Here is a 12,896-nt window from a genome sequence, read left to right on the forward strand (position 1 = left end):
GGTCATCTTACATTTTTAAAAGATCACTTTGGCCCCTAGTGGTAAATGGATTGTAAAGGGGCCAGAATGGAGGTAGGGAGATCACTTAGGAGGCTCTTACCATAGCAAGAGACAATAGCGACCTGGACCAGAAAGGCAGCATGATGGTTTAATCCAACTGAACAAACACTTATTGTTTTCTGCAAGCTAATACCAACTGTGGGGGGTTTATTGTGTGTTGGATGTAGCAGAAGCTGCTGGCTACTTGCGTAATTTCCATGCTCCTTCCCTTTACTATGAGAATCCCAGTGTTGCTTATGATGCTAAAAATGGTCACCTGAAATATCTGCCCTCTCAGATTCTCTTACAGTCACGGAGGTCACAGGAAAATTTCTGGCTTGTGACATGTAAATAGAAGTCTCATAGAGATTTCTGGGTGAGTTCTGGCTTTTCTGATAAAGGCATTACCCTTTGCTTCTTCTTTCCTTCTTCCTTCTTCCTGAACAGTACATGAGGCTGGAGGTGGAGTGGCCATCTTGTTATCATGACTTAACAAGCATCAAAAAGAAAGCCATATGATAAGAAAGGCAGAACAGAAAGTTCATAGGAGTCCAGGACCCTGGCACCATCCTACTCTCTACACCAGCCATGCACTGCTTCCCTCAGGACTTGTAAACAATGCCAGGAAAACGAACCCCAATTTGGCGAAGCTATGAGAGTTGGAGTTTTAGGACAAGTGGTCAAACACAAGTCTAACTCATACACAGAACACTAAGCATTTAGATACCATATTTTTGGGATCCTCAAAACAACTCTATTCAGTAGGTACTAATAGTTGCCATTTTATAGATGATAACACTGACACACACAAAACTGTGTTCTGTATGTGAGACACTGGCTATACAATAAGAAAACAGAGAAAAATCTAAATTCATGAGCAATGAGACTAGAAGATCCATGAATTATACAAGTAGAAAAAAATAAATAACTCAAAAGGAAAATGGACAATAACGACCATGTCACTCATCTGGCACACTCCTACTAATCCTTAAGACCCAATGGAAATACCCACTGGGTAAGATCTCAGTGAGATCTTCTCAGACTCTCACACATCTGAATCTCAATGTTGCATTCCTCTCTCCTCTCAGAGCCCCTATAGTAAGATTTGTTGTGTGTTAATTGTAACTGATGTGCTTATATGCTGTCTCAACAACCAGCCTATGAGCTCTTGAAGGGTAGTAACCTAGTCATTCTGATCTTTCTAGGGGCAAACACAGTATCTGGCACAAAGGATGGAGTGCACGATTTTGAACTGAATTGAACTAACAAAGTCTTCATTAATAACATTTAAAAGGTGATGTTTTCTGATTTTGAGACTGAGAGCCCCTGAAAATGCTGAGGTGCCATGAAGCAACTCTGAGAACTGAAAACAAATTACAAATGTAGGAAATTAATTATTAGGAGGAATAATGAGGGAAACAAATGGCAGTAAACTAAAAATTGCAACAATGCAAATCTGAGGCTTCCCTGAATTTCCGTGGAAAGACAATGTCTGCAGAATTTATAACAAAGTAAGCAGCATCCATCTGCCTTTGGTTTGATAGTTAAGTACCTGAGAACTTTTTTTAGCAGCTGTCCTCAATAAGACCAGAGTTATAAATGCTTGTTTGTTTGCTTGCTTGCTTGCTTGCTTTTTGGCAAGGTCAACAAAAATAAATATTTGAAAACTTTAATTTATGACAGGTATCAGAAGTTAGATGAGGGCTCACACTAATCTTGTAGGAACATATATGTGCTGCTTACTGGAGAATTATAAAAATGTAACTAAGATTCCAATAGGGAAATAATACTCCCATACACAAGGCAAGTAGGGTCCTACCTTTAGCTCCACACTTCACAGCCCACATTCAGATGTCCTCTATCTGCTCCTCCTTACCAGGCAAAAAGTCCACAGAGCCTGTGTCCCTACTTCCAGAGAACTCTAGAATTTCCTATACAAATGGGCTCAATCCCACTCTGGGAACCAATCTCAGCTCTTTATTGGGTTAGTTTTCCTGAGAGTAGACTGGGCTACACCCAAAGGATGGCCAAGAAGTAGCTACTAGTGTTGTGTGGGAGGTGCTCCCAAGGTCTCTTACTGAGGGTCTGAGGCAGGGAGGAAGATGGCCCATAGGCCTATGCTATCTGTCTGCAAATTGCCCTGTTTCAATGCAGAGCTCCAAGCTGATTGACAATGGTAAATTCAAACCTGGCCTCCCAAGTACTTCTGGAGTATTTTTGTGTAAGTAGGAAGATAGAGTATCTTTTATTTAAATTTGCTATCCTGATTGTACCTCAAAAAATTAAGATGTTTGTAGTAACTAGACCTCTACTTATACTCTAGTGTCAGGTACTAATGTGAGCAATTAGTAAAGACAGAAACAGTAAGTAAAATTGAGAGAGGAGAAGATAATACCTATAGATAGAACTGATAGATTTAAAGCGTTTTGCTTCAAATTCACAATAAACGTGAGTTCCAGTATGGGAAGGACCTCAGAGCCTGCCTAAGTGACCATAACAGGAAATAGATGCTTGTTAAACATTTATGGAGTAAATTAATGAGCAACAAACGTGTTCAGTGCATGTTCAGTTCAACAGCCAACACTACCTAGATGATATACTTTGAGGTCACTAGAGGGAAGCTCAGCATGACCAGCACCACTTCCCACTGAGCAATACCTCCTCCGTACCCCTCATGCTGCTCAAGAGGATCACTATTCTCCTACCCTCTGAGCCTGATTTCTCAGCAGTATCTTTGAGCTCTTTCCTCATTCCACCTTACCCTTCGCCGATCAGTGGCTGACACCACAAACTCCCAGCCCCTGCTCATCCCCTAAATTCCCACTCCTCATCAGAGGCAAGCCAGTGGCCTTTTCTTCCCTATTATACATGACAATAATGAGCTCCTTTTGCTTCCCCACAGCACCTAGTACAGGGCTTCACATCGAACTGACACTGAGGGGAGTTCGTCGGCTCTTCCCTGAATGAACGTGGGGATGCTGCAGAATCATCTGTTTTTTTAATATTTTATTTATTTATTCATGAGAGACACAGACAGAGAGACAGAGACACAGGCAGAGAGAGAAGCAGGCTCCATGCAGAGAACCTGATGCGGGACTCGATCCCGGGACCCTGGGATCACGCCCTGAGACAGAGGTAGATGCTCAACCACCGAGCTACCAGGCACCCCACCACAGAACCATTTTCAAACAGTTTTATTTTCCTGAAGTCCTATATGAACACTCCGTGTGAACAGTGCCAAGTTCTAGGCCGGGCTGCCTGGATTCCAATGCCCACTCTGCCACTTCCTACCTGTGCCACCTTGTACAAATCAATCTCAGGTTTCCTCTGGAAAATGGAAATGACACCCCACCTCCTTAGCTAGGGTTGTGCTCAAAATCACATGAGTCCATTCGTGTAATGGAAAAAGAACTCAGAATTATGCCTGGCCCATAATAAACATGTGATACATGTTAAGTCTTATTTTTATTTTCTTTTTTTTAATAATAAATTTATTTTTTATTGGTGTTCAATTTGCCAACATACAGAACAACACCCAGTGCTCATCCCGTCAAGTGCCCCCCTCAGTGCCCGTCACCCATTCACCCCCACCCCCCGCCCTCCTCCCCTTCCACCACCCCTAGTTCACTTCCCAGAGTTAGGAGTCTTTATTTTCTTTAATCTCAACAACCTCACTTGGTATGTACTATTGTCCCCATTTTACAGATGGGAAACTGTGCTGGAAGACTCTAGTGAAAGGTCTAGCTAGCTTCACAGAGCTAGTGTGACACAACTGAAATACGACCCGAAATCTAATTCCAGCCCTTGAGTGGCTGACCCCTCCCTACACCGTGGTGGCCCACAAGGCAGTCATTAATGCCCGTGACTCAGGGTGATGGTGACAATGTTGCAGACAGCAGGCAGGTGCAAATACATCAGCCCAAACTGCCCTGTGGTTTTATTCTCTGGGAATAGGGAAGCACGGCTGGGGTAATTCCTCAAATCATGCAGCCCTCTGGAGTAAGGCCTGGGAATAAATGTGGACTGAATATTTGCTTCCCACGATCCTTCAGATCTACCCCACCACTTCCTCTGGCACCAGAAACATGCTGTGCCTGGAGTGTCCAGATTTGGTTGCACAACACACCACTTGGGCTATATAAAGAGCCACATGGCAGCCACAGGAAAAGAAATTTGAGGTTTTGCAATGTGTACCATCATGGTTTAACATTTAATAGTTTTAGCAGCATTACTGGCTGGCTAAGAATCTCATTGGCACTCAATAAATACCTGGGAGCTTGCCTACTTGATAGGACACTTCTGACCTTCACAACTAGCCACATCGTTGCTTGTAAAAACCACCTCTGCCCCTCCTATCCATTTCCATCCCCACCCATAACAAATTAAGCCTTTAATCAAACAGCCAAAGAAAGTGGAAGAAGCTGTTTTTATCCTTATATGAAGCTTTAAGTTCCCCAAATCTTAAGGATCTGACATACTAAGTTTCTTTGTGATAAAAAACAAAAACAAAAAACTATTTTATTTATTTATTGAGAGAGCGTGAGTGAGTGAGCTGGTGGAGAGGCAGAAAGAGAGGGAGAGAGAATCTCAAGCAGACTCCAAGCTGAGTATAGAGCCCAACTTGGGGCTTGATCCTATGACCCTGAGATCACGACCTGAGTCAAAATCAAGAATCAGACGCTTAACTGAGCCAGTCAAGCACCTCTATTAAAAAATTATTTTAAAAATAAATAAATAAATAAATAAATAAATAAATAAATAAATATTTTGATGAACATATACACTGCATACCCCATAACAGGGAAACACACCAGGATACCAGGGTAATGATTCCTAATGCCAATAAAAAGCACAAATGAGTAGGCCACAGAGGAAAGGACTCTAGAGTGTATTCAGCTCATTCACTGGCTTGATGATGTGTCTTTTCTTAGATTATTTTTAAATCTGAATTTCACATTAGGCACTTTAAGGATATTATTTTACTGTAATCTTTCAGAATTTCTTATTTTCAAAGACTTTCATTAATCACTTAATTCTCTCCTCTTTGGATACTTAGGCAAATCAGATTTAGCAATTTCCTTAAGGTCAAATCTTCAGTAATAGGCTGTCACTTAAGTAACAGTAACCAGAAGCTAAATTAATCCAAATTTAAAGGGTAGTATTAAACAAGAAATAGGGTTCAATTTTCCTAAAGTTAAAAGAAATAACTAGAAAAACATTTTCCCTCTGAAGTCTATGCTTAGGTGAATTATGCAATTGACAACAAAACAGGCCAGTATAAGAGATTTGTTTTTCAAAACAGAATTTTTCAAATTATACATCATAGTTCATTGACAGGTCATGAAATCAACTTAGTAGTTCATAAATAGCAGTATTTTTAAAAAGGAAAGACAAAAAATAAATAAATAAAAAATAAAAAGGAAAGACAATAGATTATGATAAAAATAATCAGAGTGCATTGCAGCTGGTAAGTATAGTTTTACAAAAGTTTTCTTTTGAGTACTTATATGGATGTGTGTGTGTGTGTGTGTGTGTGTGTGTGTGTGTAGGTAATGGTTTGCAATATGAAATGTATTCTTTCCTGTGGGTTGCTGTAAAAGGGTTTGAAAGCCTCTAACGCATATCTTAGAGTTAACACATCATCTGTCCAGTCCTCTATACTGTGTATCTCTAGAGTTTATTACACTCAACAAATATTTCTTGAATGCCTTATGTGAGAATTAACATTCCTGCCCCTGATCTAGCACCCTGAATTATGTAAGAAAAATTGATTTATGTTCACCATCCTACAGTAAATTTCAATATGGATCAAAATGAAAAGTGTATTAGGGTTAATTCCCAAGTAAGCAAAAACTTAAATTAACTAGAAAACACCATTGTTCAAACATACTGGTTGTTATTTATAATAACCTTTTGGAAACTTGAAACTGAAAACTACTTCCTTAGCTTTTTTTTTTTTTCCATCCTGTGCACACACTGATAAGTTATTGCAGGGCAAGGAGTGTTTGGGGAGGATATGAGTTAGCACAGAATTTTTCATTCAAGGAAAAAAATGTTTGTTTTGAGAAGAAATGTCATGTAAAAAATTATACAGATTCAAAACTTTTAAGCAGTTTTTAAGCAGTTTTTTATGCTTTCTGAAGCTTGACTGTGTCTCTTTTGGCATAATTTCCCAGTCTATTTAAATACTATGAACTTTAATCATTATTTAAAATTTTACTTTCAAGAGAAATTCCATCTCAATCACATAAATTCATTATCACAAACTTTTAAAAAAGAATTTCTTTAGTCTGTAGCTTAGAACAATACCCTAACTCACTGATACTATAAGATTGTGCATTTATGGGGGCTTTGCTCAAAAAATTAGCAGTGTTAGTCAGATGGTTGTTAAAACTTTTAAATCACTTTAATGTTTAAAATTTTAAATCATTTCGGGTGCCTTATGTGCTTTCGTGAACTATCTCGCACAGGATAAGCTCTGAATAAAAGTTGACTAAGTGACACGTTTGGGCAGTTAATAAGTGAAGTAAAAGTAATCAAGCAATAACAACAATAATATACTGAGCCTCTGCCATGTGCCTGGAATGGGGTAAACACTTCACATGTGTTACCTCATTTTATCCTCACAAAGTGTGGAGGCAGATGTAATGCTGCATTATGCCAGTTATAGAGATGAAATAACTTTCTCAAGGTCTCACAGCTGGTAAGTAGCAGAATGGGATCTGAGATGTGAGATAGGAAATGAAATTCAACACTGGCCTCAAATTCCAACAATCATTAGAGAAATCCTTTGAGATGCTTTGCCCTTATGAGCCTTTCCACCTCACCTCCAAGACCAGCATTCTTTGCCTACTCCTTTCTGGAGCCTTTGAGAAATTGGAAAAATAAGACAGAGAGAAAGAGAGAGAGAGAGAGAGAGAAACAATCTCATCCATAGTAGAGGTGAAAGGATGAGAGCACTGTGCAACCATGAGATTTGAGGGGGCCTCTCAAGCTAATACAGTGATCTGCTCAAAGCAATTTCCCTCCTCAATGCTCATACACCTGACTCTTAGGTGTCCTGGATCTGTCAGTCATGTTTGTCTTCTACTGGAAACGTGTAGACCTTTCCCTGCCAGGGGAGGCAGAGCCAAGCTGTTCTCCGCAAAGCACTGATTGCCAATTGAATCAAGGGTAGGCGAGGTAGACCAGAAACCCACTGGGTGCATTAACTCAGAGCCTCACCTTACTACAATGAGGGTAGTAATGGTAAGCCAATCTAATCAAGCTAAGTTCCTCCAGTGTTTGACCTGGAAAGGATGAGGAGGGAATGAAGAAGAATATGGATAGAAGCAGGGAAAACAAGAGAGAAACTACATAATGGGCCACAAGAGAGAGACAAGGAGGTAAAAAAGACTCTACTATATGGTTTTCCAATCCATGCATGGTTATATATTTAATCTTTCAAAAAATTGTAAATGATTCTTTTTTTTCCTTAAGATACTATGTTTCTTCTCCTAACCAACCCACTTAAACTCTTGCTGTGGATATGAAACACAGAATTAAAACCATAGATACTACTCCATAAGCATTTATTAACAATGATCTCATATTAACTGTGTCACTCAGACCTTGTCAAAGGTTGAGAGAGGTCTGTGCTTTTTCCAGTGTGTTCCTGGTATATGTAAAACTGTCAAAACACCTTTAGGCAAGTCATGGAAAAGTTAAAGCTTCCCAGTGGACCTTTTCTTTCCAAGTGGATCCTTGTCAGTGGATCTCTGTGACCGAATAAACCTCATCCAGAGATCATGTCAAAACTCAAGACTTGAGGTTCTAGGTGAATGAAAAAACAAATAATCCTTTTTTTTTCTGCCACTCTGCTAAACCTTGGAACTATTTTAGGAAGGAAAGGACAAAGCCCAAATAGAACAGAAGAAGACACAGGACAGATGTGTAGGGCAGATGGACATCTGGTTCCAGTTCTGGATGCGGGAGATTCTCAGCAGTGCCTGAGCACGAGTTCTGAGAGCCCATGAGAAAGACAAGGTTAGGAAGGAAGAATGAACACCAATAAACACTGGGGGATGACAGGAAGAGGGCATAATTAAACTGCTCACTTCACATTTTTGCCTAGTGTCTAGTTTTCATGACACAAACACTTTTGCCTTAGGTTCCAGTCTCATGACACTGAACCTCATAACTCAAATCTCATAATATCAACATCACACTTTACAGGTTACAAAGGCTTTCACTCATCATGCTTAATGCTTACAACCATCAAAGTGGGACAGTATTGTTATCAACTCCATTATACAAGTAAAACAGAGGCCATTACAATTAATTTTGGACAACACAAGGTCAAACCAACTCCAAATCCGGGGATCTTTTCCATTATGGCACTCTGGACCAGGTGGATGAAAAGCTTCCCTCAGACATCATTTCTACCTTTGCCTGTCCATGTGAGACCAAGATAGAAGAAAAAAAAAAAAAAAGAAACCATCATTCTCCAGAATATGGAATCTTGATTCAACATAAATGGATGTTTCCGCTACAGTTATTTTATATCCAGGACTTTTTAAGGATTTACCTTCAGATGACTCTATCCCTTCTTAGTGCTCAACTATATATAGCACTTGTTATTTGACACAAAAATGAATATTTCATTTAGGCAGGCTGATGGAAAAGGGTAACACACTATCTTGGTTGCCCTATTTAAAAAGAGATTCTTCATGCTTTCTTGAGGTTAAAAATAACTTGACTTTTCAGTGAACGTTTGATAGCACACATCCACCATACGAAGTATACCCCGTCGGGCCCCAGAACTGGTCTTCCTTGCTCCTTCTAGTCTGTTATTTTCTTTCAGGCTCCCTATCCAACCTCACAAATTCTCAATACAGAACAAGTAATTTTAACTTTTACTCATTTTTGTTTGAATCTCCATAAAAATGCACGGAATTTTTACCAAAGGAATGACTGCTAACATACATTCATGAATTCATGGTTTATAAGACGTTTGTATATGCATCACATACTAAGAACAGTTGGAGATCATTGTTATTCCCTTTGTATAAATGTTTATACTCAGAATCAGAAAGGTTGAGTAACTTGTCAAAAGTTTCACAGCTAGTTAGTGGCAGATCTGGAATCAGGACTCAGAATAGTGTACTCAATGTCCTCTCAATATTCCATGCTGATTTCTGCATCAATAGGAAATCCAGGCAGGGCAGTTTACTTAACAAACAAGGGGCAAAATCCTATTTATTTATTTATTTATTTATTTATTTATTTATTTATCCATTCACTCATTCATTCATTAGACAAATATTTTCTGAGCCCTTGCTATATGCACTTTTCTAGGCACTGCGGCTATAGCATGGAAAAAAAATAGAATCTTCTATTTCAGTAGAGGATCCAGGTAATGATTAAGACACATACATGTGTGTATGTGTATGTACGTGCACCTGCATAATACAAGACAGTGATAAATACTAAGGAGAAAAATTAAGCATGGATGGAAGAGGGACAACTTCTTATTCACGTAAACCAGGAGAATATAAGACTGCTCATGGATGCTTTGATTTTGTGGTTTTAATAGCAAAGCCACTGCAAACAACCCAAATGTTCATTTTTATGAAAATGGATAACTTGTGATATATTCACAGAATGTACTATTATATAATAGCAAAACTGAGTGATCCATATCTACAAGCTAAAATGTTAATACTATAATATGTAACATTGTAGTTCATATGTAACTTGGCATAGTTTATATATTAATTACAATTAATACATCATTAATTATAATTAAGTATTATTTATATCATATTTATAATAAATTATATTAATATAATTATCCTGGGATCATAACCTGAGCCGAAGGCAGACACTTAACAAACTGAGTCATCCAGGTGCCCCAAGAAGCCAGTTTTTAAAGAATGGGTAAAACTTCAAAAGGATAGAGACAGCATTCCATGAGGGGAGGGGGAAAGCATGAGTGATGGCAGAGAAGCAGGAAAGAACACCTTTTGACATCATCTGGGTTTTTAACATTTGCCTCATGTGTAGGCACCTGGTACCCCTTTGCCAGCATTCTTGGAATCCGCTAACCTCAAATAGACCTTGAGTTATTTAAGTGCCAGGATCTCACAGAGATCTCACAGAGCCCAATGTGGCACGGTCCATGACCACAATGGGTGTTCAATAAAGGAGTTGCTGGCATATTTTTAAGGAAGGCTTGTGAATGTTTTCAGATGAAAAGGTGGGGAGTAGAAAAATACCTGAACAGAAAATTGCCTTAAACTAATAAGATCACAGGTAAGTGGAAACCAGGATGTTTTCCCACAAACTTTGCAATTTTTCCCATAAATCCTATGTTTTCTGTGTTGCAAAACAGTAGAATTACTACTTTGCTTTGGAAAAAACACACACACATACATCCCAAGACTTGATCTTCAAAGCTGATGGGTGATTTGAGTTCTAGATGCCAACAATGACAAAGACAAAAAAAAAAAAAAAAAAAAAAAAAAGCTGGGAAATAAGGTTTTTCTCACGGTTTTAAGGATTCTTTCCTTCTCAGAGTGAACCTTTTAACCTGGGAATTCATAGACGCTCCAGGAAAAGAGTCTATACAAATTTGACAGATGTTGAAGTTTACAGCAACATCTTTCTCTTGGATTTGGTTCTTCTTTTCATAATTATATGGCATTATTAGACAGATCCTTGATCTGTTCCCTGTCCTTTGAGCAAGATATTTGAGAGTGAATCCTAATATCAAATCCAGAACACTTGGTTTGAATTAGAAGCTGTAGGAAGATTCGTCCTCAATATAAAGTCATTTGTAAGAAAAATATTCCAAGACACTGTATGTGTAAATTACTAGCATATGCATTCTCAGTGAATCATTTTTCTCACTCTTTTGGTTCTGTGAAACAGCAGGAAAAAAATATATTGCCAATAGAAATATTTGTACAACTTTATTTTTATTCACTTTGAGATATATCTTAGAGTACAAGTTTTTGAAATGACCTCCAGCAAAAAGAGGCTATATATATTATATATGCTAACAATTATCCTATGGTTTGATTTTGCACAAAATAAGACAAAAACCAATTTACTAGAGAGCTGGTATTGATATTTTTATAAAGAAATAAATACCAAGCAATCATACAATATTACTCTAGGGAAGTTTTCTGGCCTAAGGGTTTAAAAAATATTTTTATTCGTATAAAAGTACAAAGTAAGATCAATTTTGTTTCCTTTTCATTAAATAGCAGTAGGCAATTTGTCTGCATTGCATTTGAGAGATACTTGTCTTCTTGCTCTTGGCCACATATTAAATTGCTTGAAGACAGCAATGGATAGAAAAGGAGACATCTTTTCATATTTGCATCATATTTTTGATCCTAGAAAGTGTTGCTCTTGAAAAGGGCTCTGATTTTATTTTTGACTTTTTATAAAGCACACCTGAGTGCCAGAACAGAGTGGAGAGCTAAAAAATATATCCAGTAATGTGAAATCTAAATAGTTTATTTGGATAATTCAGCAGGAAAACACTTTATATCCTCACTCCTCCATCCATTCACCCAACAAATGTTCTCTGAAACTCGCTGGGGCCAGGCTTGTGCTCAGCCCTGGAGATACAGTGGGCCCATCCTGTGGATATTAAATGGTCTTCTTAGAACTCTTGCTCTTCCCAATCATGTGTTGTTCAAGGATAGAGAGAATGCAAGCAAGAAATCCTCTGGAAATAATGTTAATAATAATAATTCTGTAATGAGTGCTTGTGCTTTATGTTATAAAACCATTTCTGTCATTACGCTAGTCAAAAAAATGTGCCTGAAAGCTTACTGCTTCTAAGTCAGGAGGGACTGTACTATGTACAGTCACCATTAGTGTAAGTGTGACTTTTTAAGCATAGCTTTATAGAATATTTTTCCAAATACGGAATTCTTATTGGGGCAGCTGCTTGCAGGGCAGAGTAGGAAGCCAAACGGAGCATATGACCCATTCTTCTCTAATGATGATATACATATAACTTATGAAAGACTATTATACAGAGCAAGATTGAGGCAACCTATATAATACAGGGTTTCTTTTAATCACTAGTATATGAAAAACTATACTTATTTCGATTCAACTGAACCCTGATCTTCCCTACTTCACTTCCAAGAGAAAACACTGGCCTTAACTTTCCCTTATGAAGTCAATGGATCTCGTTGTGTACCCCCTCCCCAGAGACTAGAGTCAAAGGGGCCATTGGTCCATTCTTCAAGGCTGGCTCTGATTGCCCAAACAAAAGCCCTGAAATAGTGTCTGGGGATCCTGGAAAGGTCCTAATCATGCTGTCCTCCACCCTGATAGTCTGTATTTTTCTGCTTCCACCAGCAGAAATATAAAAATAAAATTTTGATATGCCTTGAAGGCCTCACTTGGAAAATGGGATTAATGCTGATTTCTACCACACCATGCAAGACTCTCCTAAACATAGTGAGAACCGATGAACTAAGAAAACTCATACATGCTTAGAATAAATGATTCTCTAACATGAGGTTTATACCTCCCCAATAACTTTTCTTTCAGGGATATTTGATGTGGAATGGCTGAAATGTACTAAACACATATGACCACATTTTAAATGGTGCTATTATGGCATTAGTATTGATAAGACAGCAAATGTAATTGTTACAAAGTATTACACAGATTTAGGAGTGAGAGAAAAAATTTAGTTAATACTTGTCTCATATTGATGTCAGTGATATATTACCTGCATACATCTGTATACACCTGCTGCTGTACAGCAGTGCTGATTCAAAAAAGAACAGGATGACATCAGTTCAAGCCACACAAATCTATAAAAAAATAGATTTATAGATCCTTGT

Source organism: Canis lupus, chromosome 5, assembly GCF_011100685.1.
Source record: "Canis lupus familiaris isolate Mischka breed German Shepherd chromosome 5, alternate assembly UU_Cfam_GSD_1.0, whole genome shotgun sequence".
Taxonomy (NCBI): domain Eukaryota; kingdom Metazoa; phylum Chordata; class Mammalia; order Carnivora; family Canidae; genus Canis; species Canis lupus.